Source organism: Lipotes vexillifer, unplaced genomic scaffold (assembly GCF_000442215.2).
Source record: "Lipotes vexillifer unplaced genomic scaffold, Lipotes_vexillifer_v1.1 scaffold1017, whole genome shotgun sequence".
NCBI lineage: Eukaryota > Metazoa > Chordata > Mammalia > Artiodactyla > Lipotidae > Lipotes > Lipotes vexillifer.
The window spans coordinates 1,786,832-1,814,427 of NW_006772141.1; the positions used below are offsets into that span (position 1 = coordinate 1,786,832).

The following is a 27,596-nucleotide window of genomic DNA, read 5'->3' on the forward strand; positions in this document are numbered from 1 at the left end:
GAAGAGCGTAGACAAATGGCCGGCACAGCAAACACCAGTAAGAAGGTTGTCACCATCATCGTTACAGCCTTAGACTCTCCAAGTCCAGACTGAACACCACCATCCCCGAAGGGGCCTTTTGAAGCAAAACCTGTTACTGATTGAGCACCAGCCGGGGGGCGGGGGGCCAGACCTGGATTCCGGGTTCCTCTCCTCACCACGCAGCTGTATAATCCAACCCTGGGCCAGTCCCCTAAATGCCCTGGCTTTAAACCTGGGGAGAATCACGAATCCACTCTCCTTGGTCAGAGAAGGGGCTCAATAAATGGCCAGTATTTTTACAGGACCACAGAGGCTCAGAGAGGTTTCAGTTACCTCCCTAGAAAATTCAGGAGGGAAGATTCACACCCAAGCTTCTGGGCATCCATGCACTTTGCAGGCCAGCCCACCACTTCTGTGAGCATGTTTGTAATAAACCCGGTGTGATGGTTAACTTTATGGGTCAACTTGGCTGGGCCATGCAGCCAGATATGTAGTCACACATCATTATGGATGTTTCTGTGAAGGTTCTTTTTGAATGAGATCAACATTTAAATCAGGAGACTTTGAGGAAAGCAGAATGCCCTCCATAACATGGGCGGGCCTCATCCAATTAGTTGAAGGCCTGGACCAGAACAAAAACTGAGCTCCCCCAAGTTAGAAGGGATTCTGCCACAGATGGCCTTTGGACTTGAACTGCGACTCTTCTGTGGGTCTCCAGCCTGATGGAGATTTTGGACTTGCCAGCCTCCATGATCACATGAGCCAATTCCTTAAAATAAATCTATATACATAGACACATCCTGTTGGTTCTGTTTCTCTGAAGAACCCTAATACACACAGGGCTGCACTGTGGCATGCGTGAGTGTAGAGAAGTGGAGAAAGTCACTACCTGTGAATCAGACCTCCTGGCTGCAACCGTTTGCCATGGCTCCAACCATATCAATTTCTCATTTTCATTTCCCGTGAATCATATTTCGAGTAGCTGGCTGGGATCAGAAGGAACAAGGCATTCTTTTCATGCTCAGACACGGCCCTCTTGAACACTGGCCTCCCAGTAGCCTGAAGTAGGCAGAGGGAGGGAGGGCCTCCCTGTGACATTCTCCAGCCTTGAGGAAAAAGAATATTCTGGTTGAATGAACTTGACTTTGAATATAATCAGATTTTCTCTATAGTAACAGCCCCACAGCACAATCCTTTTCGCAGCTGTGAGCCATCTCCTGGTGAAACCCAACTCACGCCTAGGCCAGGGGAGAAGCCTCCATCAGCGTCTGAGACAGCAGAGCCTTGTTGGACGGTCACATCTAGTCCTCGGCTTCAGACCTGAACGAAGTGGAGGAAGCAAGCAATGCTACGGTCTTTTGATTTGGGAGTTCATAGGTGTTCCTGTAAAAATATGCTTCCCCTCTGATTGGCAGGTCTCCTGAAAGGTGGTCAGACGGCCTGACCCTGGCAGAACTGAAAGGACTTCATCCTAGCTCGTGACTCATGATAAAGGTTACAGCACTTTGTGTTCATATGGTGCCTTTCAACTCGCCACAGGGCTTGTACTCAAGGTCCCACTGGAAAATGATGTGGCCTCTTGACTCCCAGACTCCCCTCCTGCATCCCCCAGCCCAGCTGCCTGCCCACCAAGGTTCAGGCTCCCCTTTCAAAGTGTGGAGACATTCCTGGGAGGTGACTGCATCTCCTGGCCCCTGTATCTAGCTGGGGTCGTGTGACAGAGCTCTGGCCAATGGATGGGGTGGAAGGATGTGTGTCTCTTCCGGCCTGGTCATCCGCCCTCTCTCTCCCATCCCATCTACTGGCTGGAGGGCAGTATGACTTGGCATGAGTAAGAAATTAACTTCTGCTACGTGAAACCACTGTGATGTATGGGCTTATCTGTCAGAGTAGCTGGCATTCCCCTAACACTGGTTTCCATTTTAGGAAGAAGAAAACAAAATCCAAAAGTAGGATGACTTGGCCAGGGTCAAAGAGCCAGCAAGGAGGGACAAGCCCAGGATTCAGGCTGTCGGTGGGGACCCTCCCCCTACAATGTGCCACATCTTGGCCAAACCGTGGCCCAGTTAATGCTGTCTTTGTTGACTATCTCCCCATCATCATCACCTCATTCGGTGTTTTCCAGGTAATTCAATGAAAAATAATTAATTGCCCCTTACATATGCCAAATGCCTCACTCATTTTTTCAAGGTATAATTTACAAACTATATACTTATTTAAAGTACAGGTCCGTGGTTTTTAGTGTAAGTGCAGAGTTGTGGAAACATCACCACAATCTAATTTCAGGTTACTTTCCTCAAAAGAAATAATATGCCCATTAGCAGTCATTCCCCATTCCCCATGCCCCCCCCTGCCCCAGGCAAACTTTAATATACTGTCTGCCTCCCTTACTCTGGGACATTTCATATAAATGGAGTCATATAATATGTGGCTTTTTATGACTTGCTTCTTTCATTTAGTATAATGTTTTTGAGGTTCATCCACGTTATAACATGAATCAGTGCTTCACTCCTTTTTTACTGTTGAATTATGTTCCATAGTACAGATACACAACATTTCACTTATCCATTTCATGTTGACGGACATTTGGACATTCAGTTTTTGAATAATTCTGCGATGCTGCTATGAACATCCATGTACAAGTTTTTGTGTGGACGTATGTTTTCATTTCTCTTGGGTATACACCTATGAGTAGAATTGCTAGATTATATAGTAACTGTTCGAAATTTTGAGTGACTGCCAAACTGTTTTCTAAAGCAGCTGCACCATTTTACATTCCCACCAGCAGTGTATGAAGGTTCTAATTTCTCCACATTCTTATCAACACTTGTTATTGTCTGTCCTTTTGGTTTTAGCCATCTAGTGGGTGTGAAGTGGTATTTCACTGTGGTTATTTCATTTCCCTAACGATGTTGAGCATCTTTTCATGTGCTTCTTGGCCATTTGTATATCCTCTTTGGAGAAATGTCTGTTCCAATCTTTCGCCCATTTTGAAATTGTGTTGTTTGTCTTTTTACTATTGAGGTATAAAAGTTCTCTATACATTCTGGATACAAGTCCCTTAACAGATATATGACTGGCAAATATTTTTTCCTATTCTGTGGGTTGTTTTTTCACTTTCCTTTGAAGAATAGAAGTTTTTAATGTTGATGAACTGGCTCATTTTTATAAGTTGTTCCTGATGAACCAAAATATTCTGAACAATTTGATCCCAGAACAGCAGCCATGCTCTCCTGGCCTGTCTGCAGAAACATATCCCTGAGAAGCACAAAGATGATGCCAAAGATATTGGGTTTTCCTTCTCCTCTTAGGTCATTTCAGAAGGATTTTCTACCAGGGAACAAAATTGGTCTGAAGATACAAATGAATCCATGCAATGGAATACTATGTAGCCACTAAAATTACAGTGCAGATCTACACAATGTCAGTATGCTTAAACAAATGAGGTGAAAGTGTCAGGGAACAGAGCAGCACATAGAGCACAAGACTCTCTTTTTTATTCCCTCCAACTGAAGCATGTTTCAGTACAACAAAACATACAAAAGTTAAGTGTACAGCTCAATGAATTTTAACCTATATGTATATCTGTATAATCACCACCCAGATCAAGACTGTAAACATTTCCATCACCCCAGAGAGTTCTCTTGTGCCCCTTCCCAGTGTATATCCAAAGGTACGCACTATTTTGACCCTCATTCCCATAGATAAACTTCACATAATGGAATCACAGAGTACAGAGTCTTTTTCGTCTGTCTTCTTTCGTTCTGTTAATGTTCAATATTTATCCATATTATTGCGTGTGTCAATAGTCTGATCTTTTATTATTATTATTATTTCTGTGTACCATGTTATTCCATTGCGTGACTAGTGCACAATTTGTTTATCTGCTCTCTTGCTGATGGGCATTAATCCTGTCTTCTTTTACCCTGAATAGCCAAAGCAATCTTGAGAAAGAAAAATGGAGCTGGAGGAACCAGGCTCCCTGACTTCAGACTATACGACAAAGCTACAGTAATCAAGACAATATGGTACTGGCACAAAAACAGAAATATAGATCAATGGAACAGGGTAGAAAACCCAGAGATAAACCCACACACCTATGGTCAACTAATCTATGACAAAGGAGGCAAAAACACAAAATGGAGAAAAGACAGTCTCTTCAATAAGTGGTGCTGGGAAAACTATACAGCTACATGTAAAAGAATGAAATTAGAACACTCCCTGACACCATACACAAAAATAAATTCAAAATGGATTAAAGACCTAAATGTAAGGCTGGATACTATACAACTCTTAGAGGAAAACACAGGAAGACCACTCTCTGACATAAATCGCAGAAAGATCTTTTCTGATCCACCTCCTAGACTAACGAAAATAAAAACAAAAATAAACAAATGGGACCTAATTAAACTTAAAAGCTTTTGCACAGCAAAGGAAACCATAAACAAAACAAAAAGTCACAGAGTGGGAGAAAAATACCTGCAACCAAAGACACTGACAACAGATTAATCTCCAAAATATACAAACAGCTCATGCAGCTTAATATGAAAAAAACAAACACCCCAATCAAAAAATGGATGGGAGATCTAAATAGACATTTCTCCGAAGAAGACATACAGATGGCCAAAAAGCACATGAAAAGATGCTCAACGTCACTAATTATTAGAGAAATGCAAATCAAAACTATAAAGAGGTATCATCTCACACCAGGCATCAAAGAGTCGACATACAATAAGTGCTGGAGAGGGTGTAGAGAAAAGGGAACCTTCCTATACTGTTGGTGGGAATGTAAATTGATACAGCTACTATGGAGAACAGTATGGAGGTTCCTTAAAAAACTAAGAATAGACCTACTATATCATCCTGCAATCCCACTCCTGGGCGTACATATACAGAGAAAACGTAATTCGAAAAGACACATGCACCCCAATGTTCACTGCAGCACTATTTACAATAGCCAAGACATGGAAGCAACCTAAATGTGATGGACAGAGGAATGGATAAAGAAGATGTGGTGCATGTATACAATGGAATAGTACTCGGCCATAAGAAGAATGAAATAATGCCATGGATGGACCTAGAGATTGTCATACTGAGTGAAGTAAGTCAGAGAAAGACAAATATCATATGATACTGCTTATATGTGGAATCTAAAGAACAGTACAAATGAAGTTATTTACGAAACAGAAATAGAGTCACAGATGTAGAAAACAAACTTATGGTACCAAGGGGGAAAGAGGGGGAGGGAGGGATAAATTGGGAGATTGGGATTGATATATACATACTACTATATAAAAAATAAATAACTAGGGCTTCCCTGGGGGCGCAGTGGTTGAGAGTCCGCCTGCCGATGCAGGGGACACGGGTTCGTGCCTCGGTCTGGGAAGATCCCACGTGCCGCGGAGCGGCTGGGCCCGTGAGCCACGGCCGCTGAGCCTGCGCGTCCGGAGCCTGTGCTCCGCAACGGGAGAGGCCACAACAGTGAGAGGCCCTCGTACCGCAAAATAAATAAATAAATAAAAATTTAAAAAGAGTGGATATATGCATATGTATAACTGATTCACTTTGCTGTACACCTGAAAATAACACAACATTGTAAATCAACTATACTCCAATAAAAGTTTTTTAAAACTCCTGTCTTCTTTTAAATATAAATAGGTGCATGGAGAAAAGTGTGGAAAGAAAGATGTCAAAATGTTAAATCAGGGATTGTCCTTGGGTAGAGTGAGGTACTCAGTTCACCAGTAGAAAAATAAAGAGAGAAAGGATGAGCAGGGGGCTAGAGCAGGCTGTGCAGAAGAGGGGAGGCTGAGATAGAGGAGGAGTTTGCTGGGAGGCTGCTGGTTGCCGAGGGGAGGGCACTGTAGGAAGAGAGGATGAGGGGGTATAAGAGTCACGCTCACTGCCGTAACAGACAACGCCATGCCTCAGTGGGGCCTGGGAACAGAATGGGTGAGGGAGACTCCAAAACGCTTCAGAATGAGGGGAGATGAAGTTATCCATTTACACACTCAACAGATCTCTCCTGCACACCTACTAGGTGCCAGGCCCTGTACTGGGGGGCCCGGCATCTCGGGCATTTCAGCAGTAAACTCAACGGACAACCGTGAGCTCCTTGACATCCGGAGCAGCGTTTAAAGTGGGTAGCTTGGTGGCTATAGATTCAAGTTCAGTACCACAACACACCAGCCGCATGTCCTGAGTTAGTTCATTCCTTCTTAATGTATCCAACCATCAAGTCAGGCTGTGTGTCCAGGCCTGTACCAGATACCAAACAACTAGGCTGACCTGGGCCCTGGCTGCATGGAGATCAAGTTCTAGAGGAGAGAAGAAAGGCCACATCAAACGAACCCATAAAATAATTGTAAGCTGCACATTAGCGCTCCGAAGGGAAAATATTGGGGCCGAGGTTGTGAAAAGCCTCCCTCACAATGTAGGTTCGAATAAACCCTCGCCTGGTTCAAAATTCAAAAAGTATAATAAAAGTGAATTATGAAATAATATAAGTGAAGTCTCCCATCCCTCTCTCTCCAGCCAATTTCCCTCCCCCAAAGCAAATGATTTAGTTGCGGTTTGTGTGATTTCTTCCAGAAATATTTTAGCCCTTTGTAAACAAATGCACATATAATATCCCACCCTCCAATCGGCAGACTCTAAAGGACTGGGCCCTGCAGAGGCTGGCAGAATGGTGGGAGAAGGTTCCAGAAAGAACAGAACCATGTTCCATCCGGCCAAGCCTGCACTCAGAATCTCACTCTGAACTCAGCTCAGCTGTCCAATTTTGTTTTTGTTTTTTCTGTTTTTTTTGCGGTACGCGGGCCTCTCACTGTTGTGGCCTCTCCCGTTGCAGAGCACACTGTTGTGGCCTCTCCCGTTGCAGAGCACAGGCTCCAGATTCGCAGGCTCAGCAGCCATGGCTCACAGGCCCAGCCGCTCCGTGGCATGTGGGATCTTCCCGGACCAGGGCACGAACCCGTGTCCCCTGCATCACCAGGCGGACTCTCAACCACTGCGCCAACAGGGAAGCCCTCAGCTGTCCAATTTTGAACGCTTTACCCACTTCAGTTGATGAATAGAGAACAGATTCTTTACCCACATGGTTTGAGAGCTGATTTACTTCCTTTTCTCTAGGCACGTTTATGGCAGAGAAAGATAAGGAAGAGTTTTACCTTGTTCTCTTCTTGGGTTCATGACTAGGGCTCTGGCTTACTGATCAGTTTCCCTCCACCCTTTAGGGCAATCCTTCTATTTCCCAATTATTATAACTTTTCTTCCCCGCCTTTGCAGGGCAGTCCCTGCCCCCTGTTTGTTTTTCTAAATTTTTTAATTTTATTTTATTTTTTGGTCATGCCATGCAGCATGTGGGATCTTAGTTCTCCAACCAGGGATTGAACCCACACCCCCTGCATTGGGAGTGCAGAGTCTTAACCACTGGACCACTAGGGAAGTCCCTCTGCCCCCGTTTTTTTGCTCCAGCTTGTTCCCTCTTGGAAATGCTCAGCTCTCAGATCTGCACACCCATAGCCCTCTCTCCCTCCTCTGGTATTTTTTCCCCATTGCTCTGCTTGGAAACGCCTGTTTTCTTTCTTTTCCCCCCATCAGACCCACACTGCACTAACCACACCTTTCAAACTTCTCAAGGCATCCAGGACCATGAAATCAGTCGGTATTTTAATTGCCACCCCTGCCCATGCTTGGCAGTCGTGGACCCGTGATTAGCTGCCATCATGCCATAATGTGGTCAGCAAACATACCCCCTAGGAAGCTGCCTTCGTCTCTGCCCAGCAGCGGCGGGCAGACGTCATTTCCTGTCAGGCTCCTGGACACCTGGGCACATGGCCCTGGCCACTGGCTGGGAGGGAAGCGTGTCCTGAGCCCCAGGGAGCTGGTCCCAGCACGCTGCCTTGGAAGGATATCTCCCAACCTGTGGCTCCTTGTGGGGGAGCCCCTGACTGCCTTCTTCCTCCTGTGCGTGTCTCGCAGTATTGTTATAAAATGATCACTTGTTCATTCAACAAACGATTACCGACCCCTCCTATGGGTCAGACAGTGGTCTAGGCCCTGGGGAAACAGCATAGGAGGGTATCTTGCAAATGACGCAGATAAAGGTCCCAGATGCGTCACACTTGAAAGTCTGATACGGAGAGGCTGACGATCAACAGGATAAATATGTAAAATATCTAGTCTGTTAGCCGGGCATAAGGGCCAAAGAGAAAAATGAAAAGGGGAAGGGGGATGCAGATTGTGGGTGGAGGGGCGGATGGATGAAAAGTGGTGCTATTTTATTTCTCCCAATTAAAATTTAAGTCAGTAGTACTCATTCTGGCACGATTTTGCCCGCAGGGGACATTTGGCAATTCTCAGACACAGTTTTGATTGTCACAACTTGGGGGAGGGTGCTACCGGCATCTGGCGGGCCGAGACCAGGGAGGCTGTGAAACAACCTCCAATGTACAGCACAGCCCCTCCTGACATAGAATTATCCGTCTCACCATGTCTCTAGGGCTGAGGTCAAGAAACCCTGGCAAAGGAAGCTTTACTCAAAAGGTGACATTTGAGTAGAGACCTGAGGGAAACGGGGTGGCAGCTTTATATGATCACATGCACACGCACAACACGGGTGAGCATGGATTCTGAAAGAGGTCAAGCACGTTGTACGTATCTTTTCGGTGAGATTCACTCTATATCCCTGTGTCATGTTCAGTACCACAGACACCTGTGGGATGTTTAGAACACAGACATCCCACAGAAAGGCAATAATAAGGCAGAAAAAAGAAGACGCTTGTTCGGGGAGGTGGAAGGGCAGGTGGAAGCTGAGGGAAATAGTGTAGCAGAGGCCGGGGAGCTCACACTGGGGCCCGGGCTGGCTGGTGGGGCTGGAGCGGCACCCATCCATCTAAACTTTCTAAAAATTTCTGAGTCTCTTTTTAGAGTTCTCTACTAAAATATCTGTGAACAAAATGACCTGAGGTCTGCGATTTGCTTCAAAACAACCAGGGCAGGTGGGAGAGGCGGCCTGGGGTCACAGGTGACACACGAGCAGCTCGATCACTGCTAAAGCTGCAGAGGGGAAAAGGTTCACCGTCTTATTCTTTCTACTTTGGTGAATGCTTGAAATATTCTATAATCACTTTTTTTTTTTAATTAATAGGGATTGAAATATATAGTAGCTCTAGGAAAAAGTTTTGGGGGAATCAATTTCATCATCCCCTCCCGACAGGCAGAAGTGGGTGAGGGAATCTATCTTGGGGTCCTGAACTTCCTGGTGTCACGAATACAGGAACATAAGGAGGGAGAGGCTTGTCACAGTGCCGAGGCCCCTGCTGCTGGGACCCTTCACTATCTTCCCCACTGATCAAGGCCTTAACCAGAGGCTAGCATTTGGGACAGGCCTTCTCAACGTGCTCTCAGAATAAAATGGAGTTAGTGCCAAGAAGCCTTTGCCCAGTGCCCCTCTCTCCCCCAGTCCCAGGCCACCGAGAGTATCTTACAGGTGGGGACCCAGGCCAGGCCAAAGAAGAAGCATCAAGCTTAGACGTCAGACTTCTGATTAATTTACATTCTGGGGATGCGAGCGAGTCGGCAGCCAAAGCCTTAGGTGCAAGTTCATGTCCCACCTGTGACCCCTTTGAATCATTTCAAAGAACAGCGTCTAGGCAGGTCATCAGGACAGAGCTATTCCAAGTCACGCAGGCTCTAGAAAACCAAAGCTTATCTCTTGATGATCCAAACTCCTTTTGATGGAAATCTTGGTAAGCTCGCTAACTTTCCTTCTGATGCTTCAAATAGAAAGTGGCAGTCACTTTGCTACAGGGTAGTGATTAGAGATTACTTAGGCTGGTCAAGAGCAGAAGAGAAATAGGAAGTGAAAAAATGAAATGGGGAGATGAGGGCAAAGCATAGAGAATCAGGTGCGGGTCAGGGATTCGCCCAAATCCAGACTAATCAATCAACGAGTGATCATTTATTCATTCAACAAACCCTGAGCACTAACTCTGTGCCCAGCACTGTGTTAGACACAAGAAATAACAAGATGAAAACACATCGTCCCTGCCCTCCAGGAGCTCGTGGTCTAAAAGCGAATAAGCCCAAGTGACCACCTCCGGGAGAGGTAAGCTCCTCACCCCCTTGACTGGGGGAAATCAACGAAGGTTCCCAGAGGAGGTGATGCCTTGTGGGGCTAAGCTTTAAAAGGATACATAAGCGCTTTCCCGGGGAGTGTTCTGGGTCAGCCTGAAACTGCCTGCCTCAGGAGAACCTTGGATGCACGAATCCCTCGGTCTTGAAAATGCGAAGTGGTCTCTCTGCTCAGAGATGCTCCATCAGGCCAGGGGAAATAGGTGGCAGGTATTTCATGCACACACACAAGTAATCTACTATGCGGAACCAGAATGAAGTCTATCACTGGGAAATACTCCTGAGATTTCTTGTAATCTGCTATGACAGCATATCTTGGCTTGAAATTAAGATGGACCCATTCAAAGTCATTCTTAGCTGAAATCTTTCTATCCACGTATGGACATTTGGAAGCAAGTGTTAGAAATTCTGACTTCCAACCCCCGATGACCGTTTGTGACAACACGCTGTTTCCTTGCACAGAGATGGGCTACTCAACACTGACAGATGAAGGGAGAGAGGGAAGTGGGTAGGCATGTGCTCCCCCATCCCCCAATTTGCCAGAGAACTGCTCCACCCTTATCCGCTGTGGGACACACCTTCTGGACTTGGCTGCGTGTCCCTGGTCATGGGTAGTAATTTTCTTCAGAGCATCAGCTGCATGAGATGAGAATATGTGAATTGGGCTCTGAAGGATGAATAAGAGTTCACCAGGCACAGCTGTTGGAGAAAAGAATGTGCAGGGAACAATATGTGAAAAAAGCATGAGCAGTTTGGTCTTGCAGGGGCACAGGAAGGGCAGAAGCCAAGTGGCAGATCTTCAACGGTTTTTCTTGCACTAAGATTTGGACTCTTCTATAGAACCATAGGGAATGGCCAAATCAGACTTTATTTGTCAGAACACCACTCTGTCAGCCTATGGAGAGGAGGCTGGGGCGGGAAGCAAGTACAGGTCAAGAAGCCAGTTAGGAAGCTATATCAGTCCAGGCACATGTGATGGGGGCTTGGACGAGAGCAGGAGCTGGGGGCTGGGGGTTGGGAAGGCTCAGATCTGAGGAAAGACCCAATGATTTGTTCAGAGTTGACCCTGAGGCAGTGGGGAGTGGGGTGGGGCAGGCTTAAATGGGCAGCTGAGTCCAGTATGCAGGGGCAGGCAGGCACTGAAGTGGCTCCTGGGGGTCTGGGGCAGAGTCAAGAGACCTGACTTCCAGGGCATTTCCTGCCTCAGTCCTGGAAGTTTTTACGTTCCTCCTGGTCAGGGGCAGCCAGGCATATAAAAGGCCAGAACAGGGTGCTGACAGGGAAGACGGGCTATTTCTAACCACCTCCCTGCTTCGTTTGCTTAAAGCCCTCACTTAAGCAGGACTAGCCCCTTCTTTGTCAGAGGCGGAGTGGAGAGCCATCAGATACAGGACCGGCAGGGGGATCACTGATCATGGAGCCTACGCCCGTTTGTGCACAGGAAGACACAGAGGACCAGGGGATGGGGGGCAACCCACCCAAGGTCACAGAGCAGAGCCGGAGCGGGAGCAATTCTTGGGGCTTCAGCTCCAGGGCTGTTTTCTGTTGCATGATGCCACGGCTTTCAGAGTTTGATTTTGAATAGGATGAAAAATTAAACCCTAAACCACCTATCCTTAGCTGGTGCCTGAAATTATACCCATTAGAATCATTCTTTTAGGTCATCGAATTCTCCCCAGGAAACGAAAAAATGAAAATTCAAGTGTGTGTGTGTGTGTGTGTGTGTGTGTGTGTGTGTGTGAGAAAGAGAGAGAGAGAGAGAGAGAGAGAGAGAGAATATGAATGTGAGGCAGGAAGGCAGGGCCCACGTCTGAATGCTGAGGCTTCTGGGTAATACTCTAGCTTTTTTTGGGCTGTTGATACAGTGCTGGGGAGACTCTGGAGACACAGGACAGGACCCATAAAGTCCAACAGAGTTAAAGATTAATTATGACTGGAGGACCTGGGAAGGTTTCAGAAGAGTGGACTTTGAGCTGGGTATTAAACAGGGCAAGATCTTGGGTGGGTGAGAGGGTGGGTGGAGTGTCAGGGAGCATGTACAGGTGCCTGGATTCCTGGAATAAAGGCAGAGAGACTCTCTAAAATATGTGGCTAAAGTAAAGGGTCCATGGTGCTACCACATCCTCCACTGGTACCCATGGCAGGCATCACTAATTAACCACCGCACTTTCCCACCAATCCCAGACTTGACCTCAAAATACTTGTGCACCGAGCGCTCAGGCAGCCACTGACAATCGATCCACGTGGAACCACATGATAAAGTCAATGTGAGATCTTCGGTCTGGGGGAGAGGAGGGGAGACGAGGTAAACTTGGCTGCCAAATGCTAGGCTGAAAAACTGCTTTCTCTGGCTCCTTGAGGATATTAAGGAATTATCATGAATTGTTTTAGGTGTGACCATGATAATGTGTCCACGCTTCTTTAAACAGTCCTTATCTTTTAAAGAAACATACTAAAATATTTATGGATACAGTGGCACCATGCCTGAAATTTACTTTAAAACAGTAAGTCCCAGATAGTGAGATAGGAGAATCTCACTATAGTGAGATTGGGCAAGGGAGATGTAATATCCATACTGTAGAATATCATTCATCCATAAGAACAAATGAAGCACTGATACACAGTACAGCAGGGATGAACCCAGACAACATTATGCAAAATGAAAGAAGCCAGACACAAAAGGCCACATATCATATGATTCCAGTTACATGAAACATCCAGAATAGGCAAATCCATAGAGACAGGAAGCAGATTAGTGGTTGCCAGGAGTTGGGGGTGAGGGTGGGGATTAACTGCTAATGGGTGTAGGGTCTCCTTTTAGGGTGATGAAGATATTTTGAAACTACATAGCAGTGATGGTTGGACAACACTGTAAATGTACTAAATGCCACCAAACTGTACACTTTAAAATGGTTAATTTTATGCACTTTGGTTAAAAAAAAAAAAAGTTATCCTCCAAAATAAAAACGCTATATTTTCAAATAAAAAATAATAATAAAATAAAATACCCAGGAGTTAAAAACGTGAAGATGAAGCGTCTGGAGACGGGGGGCTCCTTTCCTCCAGGCAGAGGGAACAGCAAGTTCAAAGACCCAGACCTCATGGCAGATCATTTGGGATCACTGAGGTTTCACTCATCACCCTCCGCTTGCCATGTGAACCCACAGAAAGTCTGCACGAGGTTTTGCAGATAGACAGACACGCAACGTAAAAGGCACGTCTATAATTTGGGAGGAAGCATGAGCAGCTAGCAAAAAAGGGCCAGTGGCTATACCTTAAGCTGCCTCCCAGGTCATGTTCCCCCAGGGTTGCTGCACTTTGCTTCCATCACCCTTCCCAGAATCCCAGTACCCGCCTAAGCCGGCTCCTTGAACCTCCCCTTGGACACTCCTCTCCTGTGAATCTGCAGAAAGAGTGAGAGGCAATTCTGACGGGCTGACTTTGCAAACCAGGATAATCCTGTGGATTTGAGCATCATGTCTGCATCTATACAAATAAACAAAAACCTGTCCGTCCACGCCAGCCCTCTCTGCCCACAAACCCTCTGTCTGGTAGGCAGTGTCTCTGTGACCTCCTAGCCCAGCCCTGTGGTCGCTCTCCACCGAAGCCCAGTGCATCACACAAACCAGAGGGCCAGGTGTGTGGGGCCGCCTTCAACCTGCTTGTCCTCCTCAGCACAGGTCTGGGACCCTGGCATCTCTGGGGACCCAGCTGCATCAGGAGGCAGCAGCCGGATGCGTATTTTTCAGTGACTCAGAGAGGGAGAGAAGGGTCTGTGTGTGTCCCCATTCCCGGAGTGCAGGGGTTGTCAACCCTGAGCGCACATCCAAATCACACAGACTGCCCGGCCCCGCACCCAGAGTCTCTGATGCAGGGGTCTGGGGTGGGGAGACTTTCCTAGATTCTCTGGATGGGCCCAGTGTCATCACAAATCTTTATAAGAAGCGGGCAGAGGGAGATCTGACCCAGAAGACAGAAGAGAAAGCCATTAATGGAAGCGGAGTCAGAGACAGAAGATTAGATACTGCTGGCGTCGAGGGTGGAGGAAAGGGCTGAGAGCCAGGAAACACAGGTGGCCTCTAGAAGCTAGGAAAGGTAAGGAAACACATTTTCTCCTGGAGCCTCCGGAAGGAATGCAGCCCTGCTGGTCCCTGGGCAGGGAGACGTCATCAGACTTCTGACCTCCAGAAGTGTAAGATAATAAAGTCGTGTTCTTTGCAACCACCAAGCGTGTGGCAATCTGTTACAGCGGCCACAGGAAACTCACACACCTCCTTAAGATGCTGTGAGGTACTGAATGTCAGATCAGCTTTGCTATTCTCAGAATTCCCCAGCCCCACCCAGTGGAACGGCCGCGGGTGCCCCAGTAACACCAGTTGTATGAAGGGAGTATACAGTGGAGGTTAGAAGCACGGATCTTGGAGACAAACGGACCCTGGTAAGATCCTGACTCTGCCCCTTCTCAGCTGGGTGAGCTTGCACAAGCTAGCCTCTCTGAGCCTCATCTGTAAAATGGGTGTCATTTTATTTTATATTTGTTTTGTTTTGTCTGTATTGCTCAGATTCCAAGAGCTCACTGGCGGGGGGTGGGGGGCAGGGGGTGGTGTTTGGTGGTACAGGACCAGTAAGTCTCAGCAGTCCAGGAATAATGATGCCCAGAAACTGGGATTACTAGGGGCATGCATCCCATATGGTTGCAGGGGAGATCGCAGGAAAACATGCTTGGAAAGAGCGGAGCTCTCTGAAATATTTGCTGTAGTTATCATTATTATTAATAGCCTCTTAGCTAGATGCTAGGCTCCAACCCAAAAGAAGAGTAACAATTTAAAAAGAAACCACCTTGGAAAAGGCTTTAGCTGGCTGGAGCAGGACTGGGGCTGCCTCCGTGTCCCTGGTCACTGATGACACCATCCACTCACTGAGCGCGAGGCGTGGCATCTCCTGACTGCCTGGGACTTGGCTTGCCATCCAGGAAACCACCTGTTACAGGCACGTTAAATGAGAGCCCAGCTGCCTAGTGATGGCTCTGTAAACAGATGCCTCCTCCTGTCCACGCCAATCTGCATCATCTTGTTCCCTCAGCTCCTGCCCTTCTCGCCTTCTCGGAGCTAATAACTGTGGTTGCATACTGCCGATGCCAGAAAAAAAACAAAAAAACAAAAAACGGACACCTGCATCCTCCCTGGAAATGTTATTGGCCAGAGTGTCTGCCTCTCGTCCACAGAGGCTCCTGGTTACAGGCATCGTTGGGGATGGTTACTTGTGCAAATAAACATCAAACCCCACAGAATGATGCTGAGGGGAGGGAGACCGGTCCTAGCAAAGCCGTCTAGGGAATGTAAAGCGGTATCACCCTCCTAAAAAGTAACATGGTCTCGCGCTATCAGGAGCCCCAGAAAGACATTCTTGTAGCCTGTGACCCAACATGTTTGCACGGCCCTATCTGTCCTAAAGATCATCAGAAAAACCCAGAGAATCAATGAATGGGCAAGGAGCTTCATCACAGTGGGATGTACCAAAAACAGTGAAAAGCTAGAGAAGACCTGAATGGTAAACAGTGGCTAAATAAGTCATAGGGAGAACTCTCACCAGCCACAGAAATGATGTTTATTCAGCTTTTAAGACACAGGGAAATTCTGAGATCTTAATACAAAATGAAAAAGAGCAGGGTCCAAAATTGTGTATACGATCGACCAAAATTGCTAATGGCGACGACAAGCATTTATTGAACGCTTACTGTGTGTCTGGTGCTGTGCTGGGGCCCGACATGTCATTTAGCCTCACTGCACGATGTCCTTTAGCCTCACTGCAAGCCCGTGAGGGAGGTCCGACTTTAGGCCCGTTTCACAGAGAAAAGGGACTGAGGCATGGAGAGAAGTCTTCAGTTCAGTTATTACTCGGCTTGTAAGCAGTGACATTGGGACAAGAATGCAGGTCCGAGTGACTGTGCCTTAAACCATTTATGCTCAAACCATCAACACATTTACAGGAAAAAACACCCTGAGAAGCAAATGTAAGGAAATATTAATTGTAGTCATTTCTGGGTGGTGCCATTTGAGATGATTTTTATTTTCTTCTTTATATTTTGGATATTTTCCAAATTTTATACAGTGGACATGTGCTACTTTTAAACCCAGAAACTGTGCTATTTTTAAAAGCCTCCAGAGATGCCATAACCTCCCCTAGAATGGTTTAAATAACAACAACACAAACAAAGACCAGTAATGAGAGACCTGCCCTCCCAGGACTCCCCGACCCGCCCCGCTTGCTATGGGCAAAAGCCTTACTGTCTTACACATTGATTTTCCTTCCCAGGAGATGATGCCCTTGACTTTCAGTAGCTTCAGGTCAAAAGTCTGAGAACAGCTTTTCCCTTCTGTCCACTCAGGGGGCCGCGGGGGCCCGCTGGCTTCACCTGCTCTCCAGGTTCTCCAGGCTGCCTCACCTCCCACCTTGCTAAAAACACCAGCTTTCCCGGGAGCCAGGATTTGCTGAGAGCAGGAGAAAAATCACCAAGGATTAGCACAGACCAGCTCGGGAGGGCAAGATAAGGCTCGGAGAGGTCAGGCCTATGAGAGCACAGGATGCAGTGGGGACAGGAGGCCCGGAGTCTGTGCCTCTCCAAGCCATGGCGAGTTCAATCCCAGCTCACCCAACCAGCCATCAGACATCATCAGATGGAGGCAACCAAGTCCCTGGAAAAAGAAGTCGGTGAGTGACGCAGAGCAGAATGCAATTTTGCACGTAGCCTTTTATGGCCGTGAGAACCAATAAAAATGTATTTGGGAAATGATTAAAAATGAAAAAACCCCATAAAAATGACAATAATTATATCAGAGTGAATGGGCTTGAAGGTACTTTTCTTTCTTCCCCCCCCTATTTTCAAAGCTTTCTCTAATTTATTTTTAAATCAAATCAAATGAACATATATATTTTTGAAACTCTCCTGGGAAGTTTGCCAGGCTCTGGTCTTCACCGTTCCCTCTGGACCATGCCCAGGAACAGTTCTGAACTGGCTCTGCATCCGTGCCAGTGGGGAAGGGCAGAGCCATGCTGGTGCACTGCCCCCAGGAAGCCCTCACTGCTTTGTGAAATGAAAAAAGAATTCCGTGGCAACAACACATCCCCGGGCTAAGCTGTCCCTGCGAGGTGGAGAATGGGGCCCAGGCTCCTTCCCTCCCTCCTCGGGGCTAACAAACCTGATCTCCTCAGAAATCAGCCCTGGGGTTCCAAGTGGTAAGGAAGGCAGAAGCATAAAGAAAGGAAGAGGAAAAAACTCCCTCCCACTAGTCTCTCACCTAATGCTGCAGCCAAAGCTTACTGAATGCCAGCAGGGAGGGTGCCAGTCCCACGCCTGGCTGGGGGTGGGGGTGGGCTGCCCACACCCCCACTAAGAACAGACCAATGGGATGCTGAGGAGATGGGGAGGGAGAAGGGGGGTGAGGCAAGAAGTCTGGCCCTGAAGAGCTGCCCTACTGCCCCAGGCAGCATCCTACCACTACACCCTAAGCAGCCAGGACAGCAGGGTCAGCCTGCCTGCTGAAGGACCTGCAATGAATGGGTAGGATTTCCAGAGGTATTTACTGAGCATCTATTATGCGCCAGGCACTGGATGAGGCAACAGTGTTGAGCAAGATGCCTGGTCCTTGCTTGCCTTGGGGAAGCAAGAAAACACAACCAACCGTAGAATCACAAAGTGTGATTGTTGCAAGGATGAAGAAAGCTAGGCTCTAAGAGACTGAACCCCAGGATGCCTCTGGATGGAGGTGGGCTGGGGTGCTTGTCTGGCAGGCACCTTGCACACAGTAGGTGCTCAGGGACCCAAGCCCATTGGCAACTGGGTGGAAGGGTCAGGCCGAGCAGAAAGACCTGGGAGACAGACCCGCAACCACATTGCAGCTCCCTCCCTCGCCTGTTCCTTCCCAGCAGCTCCATCTTGGGCAAGTTACTCTTGCTCTATAATAACATGCAGAAAAGGATGCTTATTTTCAAGTGCTGGGCTGAAGATGAGGATGCACGTTCCTGTGCTGTTTAGTTTCCATTTGCCTAACCCCTCCCTCCAATTCACGCCCCATCTGGGAGGCTGACCACTCCCCAGCCTGCAGCTTCTGGGCACCCCTGTCCTCTGGCCACCTGCTGGGTTTGACCACTGGGAGATGCTGGCAGGACCAGATGGGGGTGGAGAGGGGCCCGATGATTCATCCCCGTGCTCTCATGCTGGCCTCCCCAGTTGTTGTTTCAGCCAGGGCTGCATTCACCCACCTCGGCCCACAGCTCCCGCCGGGGACCCCTCACCAGGCTACGGCTTTGGGGGGTTCCCACAGTTCCACCCTTCTCCTTGCCTGCAACAGCTCCCCACCTCTGCCGTGAGTCCCCGAGGGCTGCGCCTCCCTTGCTGGGGCCCTTCTCCCGCCCCACCCCTGTAAACAGCCCTTCACCAAACCCTGCAGACTCTCCCCTGTGAGTTTCCTGCTGGGCTCCTGGCTGATAAGGCCCTGTGATAAGCTCAAGGCATTTTTTTGTCCTGATCACAGGGTGGAGGACACTGTTTCTGGGGAAAATGTGTTCAGGCTGCCACACCCACGAGCTGGTGAGTTCAGGCTAATCCAAGAGGTTGGTAGCTGGAGAGGGGTAAGCAGGAGGCTTCAGAAAAATCAGTTCACAGGTCAGAGCTCTCAGGTACTCAACAAATGTTTTACCTCCTGCACACCAGGCATTGTACCAAGTGCTAAAGATAGGAGAAAAAGAGACAGCTTTTCCTCCTGGGGAATGGCCCAGCAGAGGGGACAGATGTATAAACAAGTGACTGATGCAACAGAATAAGGATGATGAGAGCCGAGGACTGAAAAGGGGGAAACTGTTACTCTCTACAGGGGTGTCAGGAGGGGCTTCTCAGAAGACATTGGGTTGGGCCTCTTTGGATGCGTAGGAATTCGCTGGCTGAAAGAGCACGCAGGGCAGAGGGAGAAACAGGACCAAAGACAGAGGCCTGGTGGGGCAAAGGTCAGAGTTCTCATGTTGCTCAAAGGCCCAGGTCCATGTGACAGCTGGCCATGACCGAAGAGCGACCCACAAACGACTCCTACCCGAGGACCTTTGCACTCGCTGTTCCCTAGGCCCAAAGCATTTTTTACTCAAATCTTTGCATAGCTGCTACTGCTCATTGCTCATCTCCTCAGAGGCTTCCCCTGACCACAAAGAGCTTCCTGTATGAGTCTTCCCTGGCTGCTGTAACAAATCAACACAAACGTGGTGCCATAAAACAACAGAAATGTATCTCCTAGTTCTAGAGGTCAAAAGTCTGAAATGAGACTCCCTGAGCCCAAATCAAGGCTCTACTCTTTCTGGAGGTTCTAGGGGAAAAGCCCTTTCCTTTCCCAGCTTTTAAAGGCCACGCAGGTTCCTAGGCTCGCAGTCTTCTTCCCTCTTCAAAGCCAGGAACAGCTGGTCAAGTCCTTCTCAAGCTGCATCGCTCAGACTCTGACCTCTCACATCCCTCTTTCACTTAGAGAGACCCGTGTGATTATGCTGGACCCACCCGGATAATCCAGGATAATCCCTCAGTCACAGCTGCAAAGGCCTTTCTGTCATGGAAAGCCACATATTTGCAGGTTCCAGGGGTGAGAATGTGGACACCTTTGGGGTCCAATATTTTTGGCTTCCACATTCCCCTCCCCCTCCCCCTCCTTCCCTAAAGCCATCTTAATGTTTCTCCAGGCACTTCTAACATCCAGATTTTGATTACTTGTGCGCTTGTTTACAGCTTATCTCCCCCATGAGGATGTGAAGCTCCAGAGGAGCGGGATCTGGTCTGTCTGCACCACCTTGTGTTCCCAGCACCTAGAACCGTGTCTCGCACATAGGAGATGCCCAATCAAGATGTGCTGGGAGGGAGGGAGAGCGGGCAAGAGAGGCCCACCTGACAGCCAAGTCTTGGCAGGCCTCCCCTCCCCCCAGCCCCACCCCTGGGAGGCAGCAGGTTTTTTGTTTGTTTGTTTCTTTCTTTGATTTTGCGGTACGCGGGCCTCTCACTGTTGCGGCCTCTCCCGTTGCGGAGCACAGGCTCCGGACGCGCAGGCTCCGCGGCATGTGGGGTCTTCCCGGACCGGGGCACGAACCCGTGTCCCCCGCATCGGCAGGCGGACTCTCAACCACTGCGCCACCAGGGAAGCCCGAGGCAGCAGTTTTGAAAGCCTGGCTCCTGCCTACTGTAGGTCACAGGCACTGAGGCCAGCTTCCTCATGGAGCTGCCAAAGTTGATGGTTCTAGAACAGTCACCAGGGGGCCAATGGAGGAGGGTTTACAGTCAGCGGGGTGGGTGCCAAAGACAAGATGGCATTGGGCCCAAGAGCAGAGAGAGAATAGGGGGAGAGGCATTATAGGTCTGCGGCTGGGACGCTGGGGACCTGGGCGTCTGTAGGCACAGAAGGAGTGGCCCGTAGCCATCTGGAAGCATGGCCCCGGCCCCATCGTGGGCTAGAGGGAACTCCTGTCTGAGGGCCTGGGGCAGTGAGCTCCTGGGAAGGAGACTGATGTCCCCACTCTCAGCCAGAGCCCAATTTTTGTTTTGCACTGGACTCCACCAATTATGTGGCTGGCCCTGGGTACGGCTCGTAGATACACAGACTGTCAAAGAGATTTCTGAGATGGGAATTCCCTGGCAGTCCAGTGGTTAAGATCATGCATGCTGCACGGAGTGGCAAAAAAAAAGAGAGAGAGATTTCTGAGATAATCTAGTCCTGGGACAGTAAATCCTTCACTCATGTTAAATACTGCCAACTAGTGTCACAGCAGACATTGCTAATCAAACCCAGCACACCATTCCACCAAGTCCAGACTTGGCCCCTCTCCTTACCTAGGCAGGCACAAACCATCGATCAGAACAGGCAGCCAAATCTAACCCTGTATTTTTTTTTTTTGCGTGAAGAAACAGGCCCAGGAAAGAATGACCTGCCAACAACTGCACAGAATGGGTAGCTCCACTCTGGCTGGCTAACATTTTAGGTTTTCTAGGCAGCCTTTGTCAGACAATGAACTCTGAAAGCAGACGTCGTAAACCCAATACTCCTTTTGTAACGTGAATTATTCATGAGTTTTAATACATTCCATTTTCATCTACAGTGGTGGGTTAAAATGGAGACAGATGATCTATCTAGTGGGGTGGATGTGTCTGTGGGAAGGCAGGACTGGGGGCGGGGCCCGGAAGAATGCCTCCCATGCACCAGGCAAAACGTTGGAAGCTCATTCTTCAAAACCTTTGCTTTCCTTATTAGTAAAAACTCAACATATTGTTTGTAGAGAAACTGGGGAACACACATAAGTGAAAAGAGGAAAATATCAGACAACCACTGGTCTAGCATACGGAGAGGAACTCTGTCAGCAGCCTGAGGTCCATCCTGGGGCTTTTTTTTTTAATAAATAAATTTATTTATGTATTTATTTTTGGCTGTGTTGGGTCTTTGTTGCTGCGTGTGGGCTTTCTCTAGCTGTGGCGAGCGGGGGCTACTCTTTGTTGTGATGCACGGGCTTCTTACTGTGGTGGCTTCTCTTGTTGCAGAGCATGAGCTCTAGGTGCACGGGCTTCAGTAGTTGTGGCATGCAGGCTCGGTAGTTGTGGCTCGTGGGTTCTAGAGCACAGGCTCAGTAGCTGTGGTGCACGGGCTTAGGTGCTCCGCGGCACGTGGGATCTTCCCGGACCAGGGCTCAAACCACCCGTGTCCCCTGCATTGGCAGGCGGATTCTTAACCACTGCACCACCAGGGAAGCCCCCATCCTGGGGCTTTTAAATGCAGCAAAATTCTTCTCCCCGTTCGCTGAGTGAGGGAATTGTAGAAAAAAGGCACTGATGGCAATGTGATTGTCAATGATGTGGCAATGAGGGGGGCTTGGGCCCCTCTCCCACCTCGAGGACGTGGCTGACGCCCTGGGTGCAGGGGGCCTGTTTAAAGGCAGGACAAGGGTCTGGCTCTGGACCCAGGGAAGAGGGCACTATGGACCCTGACATGCAAGAGGGCTCATCCACAGAGCAGACCCCCAGCCGGGTGCAGAGGAGGCCACAGAGCCGGTGAGGGCCACAGCCAGGACAGTCCAGGGGAGAACAGGCCACTGCCAAGAGGTGCCAGGTGCCTCCTGAGTGGAAACTCCCACTCCTCTCACCCAGGCTTGGTGTAGGGCCCATGATACGGGCTGAAAAACTCATCAGAAGCTCAGAGGGGTCACACAGCCGGCAAGCAGCGGGGCTGGGATCCACATCACCCGGTACCCGCATTGTCGATGACGCGCCCGCCCACATGCAGTAATTATTCTGAAGACCAGCATTTCAACCGGAAATGGAGGAAGTCGCCATGACCTCTTCTAGCTCAGTGCCGATGGCGCACCCCACTCGCTTCATCAGCGCCACCTTCTCCCCCTGCCTGGCGTGCCCGCCACCCTCCGCCTACACCATCTCTCTACCCGGCTACTTTCCTTTCAAGGGGGCATTGACCTTGGGGTTCCCAAGGCCCCGTGTAACGCGCCTGCCCCCCTGCCCCGCCGTCCTGCCCTGATGCACAGTCTATCCCTGCACAAAGCCACGGGTACCCATGACACACCGAGAGAACCCGGACCCTGCTCCACACTGCCCGGGCTCAAATACCCCCGCCTCTCACTGGCCATGTGACTAAGTCCCTAAGCCTCTCAGTGCTTCAGGGCCCCCCTCCGCCCAACAGGGATGGCAAGAGCATTTTTGCATGCACACAGTGCCTGCCACAGAGTAAGTTAGCGGCGATACCAGTATATAGTAGCCTGGTCCCCAGGGCCTATCAGAGTGAACTGCTGAGTAAATCTGGTCAGATAACTGGATCCTGGGTATCTGCAAAGTGTGTCCCCTCTTTATGGTGTTCTCCGCTGTGGCCGCTTAGCCCAGATGTTAATAACCAGAGACCATTTACAGAAACCACAGTGGGAGTAATAAAAATGGCTACCACGGGGAAACTGTGCCCCAGGGATTTTATATACATTATCTTGTTTCATTTCCAAACCAGCAAGTGAGGAAGGAGTTATTGTGCATATTTTACAGATGAGAAAAATAAGACCTCAAGAGGTTAGAGATTGGTCCAAGGCCCCACAGCAAAGACACGGCGAAACTGAGAGTTGTATGGGTTGCCCCTCACCTCAAATATCCCTTCCCTCTTTTTTCCATAAAAATAGACCCCCTGTTCTTAGGTGGGCACCACGGACTCTATTTCCCAGCCTCCTGTGCAGTTAATTACAACCATGTGACCACATGCTGGCCAATGAGATGAAAGCAGAAACGCCAAGGGGCAGTTTCTTGAAACTTCCACTAACAGAGAGCTAGAGTTCACCCCTTGACCCTTCTTTATTGTCCCTTCTTCCATCCTGCTGCCTGAAACACTAATGCAATGGCTGGAGCTCTAGCAGCCATCTTGGACTGTGAAGTCAGAGCTACACTGGAAGATGACAGTGCAATGAGCTAGAGGGAGCCTGGGTCCCTCAGATTTTTGTGGTGGACAGTTGCCTACCAGCTTTGGGCTGCCCGCGCAGCAACGCATATCTGTTCATAACACTGTTATTTGGGTGTTTCAGTAACTCGCAGCCAAACCTAATCGAGACAGATCCAGCGTCACCCCCAGGTCTCTCTCGGAGGCAAAGAAAGCAAAGGCATGCCAGCTAGTGTGCTCCCAGGGAGAGCTCTGGGCTTGGTGCCTGTGGGGCCTGGAGTGGAAGGGTGGCTGTCAGACTCCTACCTGTGGCCCTCCCTGTGGGTCTCACTTTACTAGGCTTGAAAGAAGTCTGTAAAGTCTCACTTACAAGGTAAATCTATGCCCAGAGCTCAGTGGGGTCCTGTGGTTTTTATGAGGAAGAGATTTCAAAGATCAGTCTAGAAAGTGCTTACTTACATCAGCGGTCACAGGACCAAAAAAGGCCACTTGTGTGACGCGCTGTATAAATGGACACACCAGCATTATGAAAACAGCTGTGATACAGAGATTCTCAGCTTGTCTGTGGCGTCCCTCTCACTCTCTTTGTCTCTTTTGAAAGTCAGATTTATTGAAGTATAATTTACATATAGTAAAATTCACTCTTTCTCATGTACAACATTGTGAGTAAATAAATGTGAATAAAATCATGGAAGCACCTCACTCAAGATACAGAATATTCTATCACCCCCCAAAAGTCCCTCCACGCCCCATGGTAGCCAAACCTCTTCCCCCAATTCTTGGCCCCTGATTACCACAAGGCCATTTTAAAATTCTGATTATTTTGCCTTTTCCAGAATGCCATTTAAATGGAATCATATGTAGAGCCATTAGAATCTTTTTTCCTTCCCTTAGCGTGTTCTGGAGATCCAGGCATGTTACACATACAAGGAGCTCTTTCTTTCTCGTGGCTGAGCAGCATGTACCAGCAGTACCACTGTCTGGAGGTACCATCGCCTGCATCCATTCACCGACTGAAGGGCATGCACATTGTGTCCACGCACACGATATAAAGCGGCTACGTATATTCCCACATAGCTGTGTGTGTGTGGACAGGTTGCCATTACTCTGGGTAAATACCAAGAAGGAGAACTGCTGGGTCGAATCGCAATGCATGTTTCACTGGATAAGAAAGTACCAAACTTTGCCAAAGTGGCCTGTGCCATTCTGCATTCCCACCGACAGGGGAGGAACATTTCAGCTGCTCCAAGGCCTGGCCAGCACTTGCAGAGAGAGGACCAGTGTCAAGGCACAGCATTCTAGACAATCCTTCCAACTGCAAGGTCAGTCACCACCCAGACCCGGCCCGCCCGGCCACCCCATCGCACCCAATTCCCCACCAGCTCCTTCCTGCAGCCCTCCTCCTCTCCCACTCCCCCGCCCCCAACGCCCAACAAGTCTTGTGCCCCAGTTAACCACAAAGCACAACGGGGAGCCTGTGTTCTCTCCTGTTATGGACGGAAAGATCTCCCTGAGGGTGAGCTGCTGGACTCAGCTCGGCCTGTCCCAGGTCACCCCCCACTGCCTGAGAAAGGCTCCCCTTTTGGCCACCACAACCTTCTCTTGTCCCGTCTGCCACGCCTGGAGACAAACTGGAAGGAGAAGACAGAGACTGTTCAAGGGACCACAGAGTCACCAGCCCGGGGACCCCGGGGGGAGGAAAGGGTCAGTCGTGCAAAGAGATGGTGACCTTGGTGACAGGAATGCGACTCCCCCACTCGCCAGTATCGCGTCCCCCAAACACACAGTCTGTAGGAGGGAGGAAAAAGCTGTCCACTCAGGCTACGGAAATCTCGGGCTCAGACCATGGCCCCCGGGCAACCCAGGAGCACCTACAACAGGGGAGCACACACGCCTGCTCACAAAGGCCCATCTACACCCACAACGAAGGGGCAGCCAAGTTGGCAGAAGCAAACATAAAATGAGGCGGCTGCACAGCAACAAGCACAGCCGACCTAACCCCCTGGGGATCTGGGTATTTCATCCTCGCTTTACGGCAGAGAAAAGAGAGCTCAGAGATGAGCCATAACCTGCTCAGGTCACACAGCCAGAGTGGCCAGTATGGGATTCCATACGTTTTTTCCTGACTCCAAGGTATCTTTGGGAGGAAACGTATTTTAAAAGCTCCTATGGGGCTTCCCTGGTGGTGCAGTGGTTAAGAATCCGCCTGCCAATGCAGGGGACACGGGTGGTTTGAGCCCTGGTCCGGGAAGATCCCATGTGCCGCGGAGCAACTAAGCCCACGAGCCACAACTACTGAAGCCCATGCGCCTAGAGCCCGTGCTTCACAACAAGAGAAGCCACCGCAATGAGAAGCCCGCGCACTGCAACGAAGAGTAGCCCCCGCTCGCCTCAACTAGAGAAAGCCTGCGTGCAGCAACGAAGACCCAACGAAGCCAAAATAATTTAAATAAATAAATAACTTGAAAAAAAAAAGAAAAAAAAAGCTCCTATGTTACCATCAGGTTCCAGGTGTTTCTATGCACCATAGAAAGCCACTTCCAGCACCTGCCAGGATTCATTCATTCATTCATCCAAATGTTTTCGAGTGTCCTCTATGTACTGGACACTGTTCCAAACATTCGGGAAGCATCAGTGAGTGAACAAGACAAAATCCTGTCCTCGGAGCACTAATGGTTTGGTGAGCCAACAGGTCAGGGCACGGCGACGAGGCTGCCCAGGGTCTACCCTGTGGCTCCCCCAGTCCCTCTCCCAACCCAAGGAGGCTCATCCAAGTCAGGAGGGAGCCGCTGGGGAAACCCAGAGCCCATAGAGAACTTTCTGGGTTCCTCAGTGCCCAGCCCCCACCGGGATCCACATCAGAAGGGGAGATGCTCTGAAAGTAGAAGCAAGAAGGACCAGGTCCTCCGGCACCAGGTCCCTCATCCTGCCATTCCATGCCTTCATTGCGATCTTTGTCGAGCACTCATTCTGCACCAGGCACTGGGGACACAGGAGGACCAAAGCAGAGCCCCAGCCCCATAAGGACTCACATCGCGGAGGGGAGGACTGTCAACACCCACTAGAGGACAGAGGGCTAAGCACTGGGGCACTGGAAGCAGGGTGGGGGTGGAAATCAAGGAAGGCTGCCTGGAGATGGTGAGCGGCAAAGGCAGACAGGTGGGGTATAGAGGGAGGGGCATTTCTCATCCAGGCTTCATCAGACCTTCCCACCGCTCTGTGAGGAAGGCAGGCCAGCCATCTCAAACCTCCATCTCAGGTGAGGAGACTGAGGCCAGGAGGCTGGTCTGGGTCCCAGGGCCTCCCATCAGCTTAGAACCAGCGGCTGCTGATTCTGGAGGGGCTGCTGGGCATCGGGCCTGGGTTACAGAGCTGGTGGGCATTAATTAATCTGCACTCCAGTCCTGCGGGGGGGGGAGGAGGACTTCCCCCCATTTCTCACGACACAGTCGCTTGGGCAAAGTCACAGGAGGAGGCAAGATTGAAACCCCGGCTTGAGGGGCGCTGCTGCCCGAGACCGGCACTGCCGTCCGCACACCAGTGTCTCCTGTCCTCCGAGGGCCCGTCAGGCTTCAGCTGCCAGCACCAAAGCCCACCACACAAAGCCCCTGTGAAGGGGCCCCAGGCGGGGGGAGCCCCCGGGAGCACCTGGGCAGGGGGCAGGCCAAGCGACGCCCCCGTCTGAGCCCTGAGGTCCTGCCCAGCCGCCTGGACAGGAGACCAGAGGTCCCCAGAGCTGGCGCCCCGGCAGGCTTCTCCTGGGCCCTCCTGGCCCCCCTCCCCCTTCTCCTCTGGAGCCTGGGACCAAAGCCCAGGGATCCTCCCCTTCCTACCTCCTCGAGGCTGATAAGCAGAACTCCGGGAAGAGACAAAGGGGCGGGTGATCTCACCTCTTGGCAGCTGGGCTGAGGGCGGGCCCTTCCAGAGGAGAGCTCAGCCCCCTGTCAGGGGGTGATGTGTCCAAATACTTAGTGCGAATCCTATTCTTTGAGCCTCAGT

The 27,596-nt window shown here is 49.6% G+C and overlaps 1 protein-coding gene across 1 annotated transcript in view; it reads right to left on the bottom strand.

Annotated features, from left to right (window-relative positions):
• The window catches only part of CLMN (calmin), a 115,806-nt gene that overhangs the window by 64,979 nt on the left and 23,231 nt on the right, over positions 1-27,596 (bottom strand). The gene's annotated exons all lie outside the window — the stretch shown is intronic.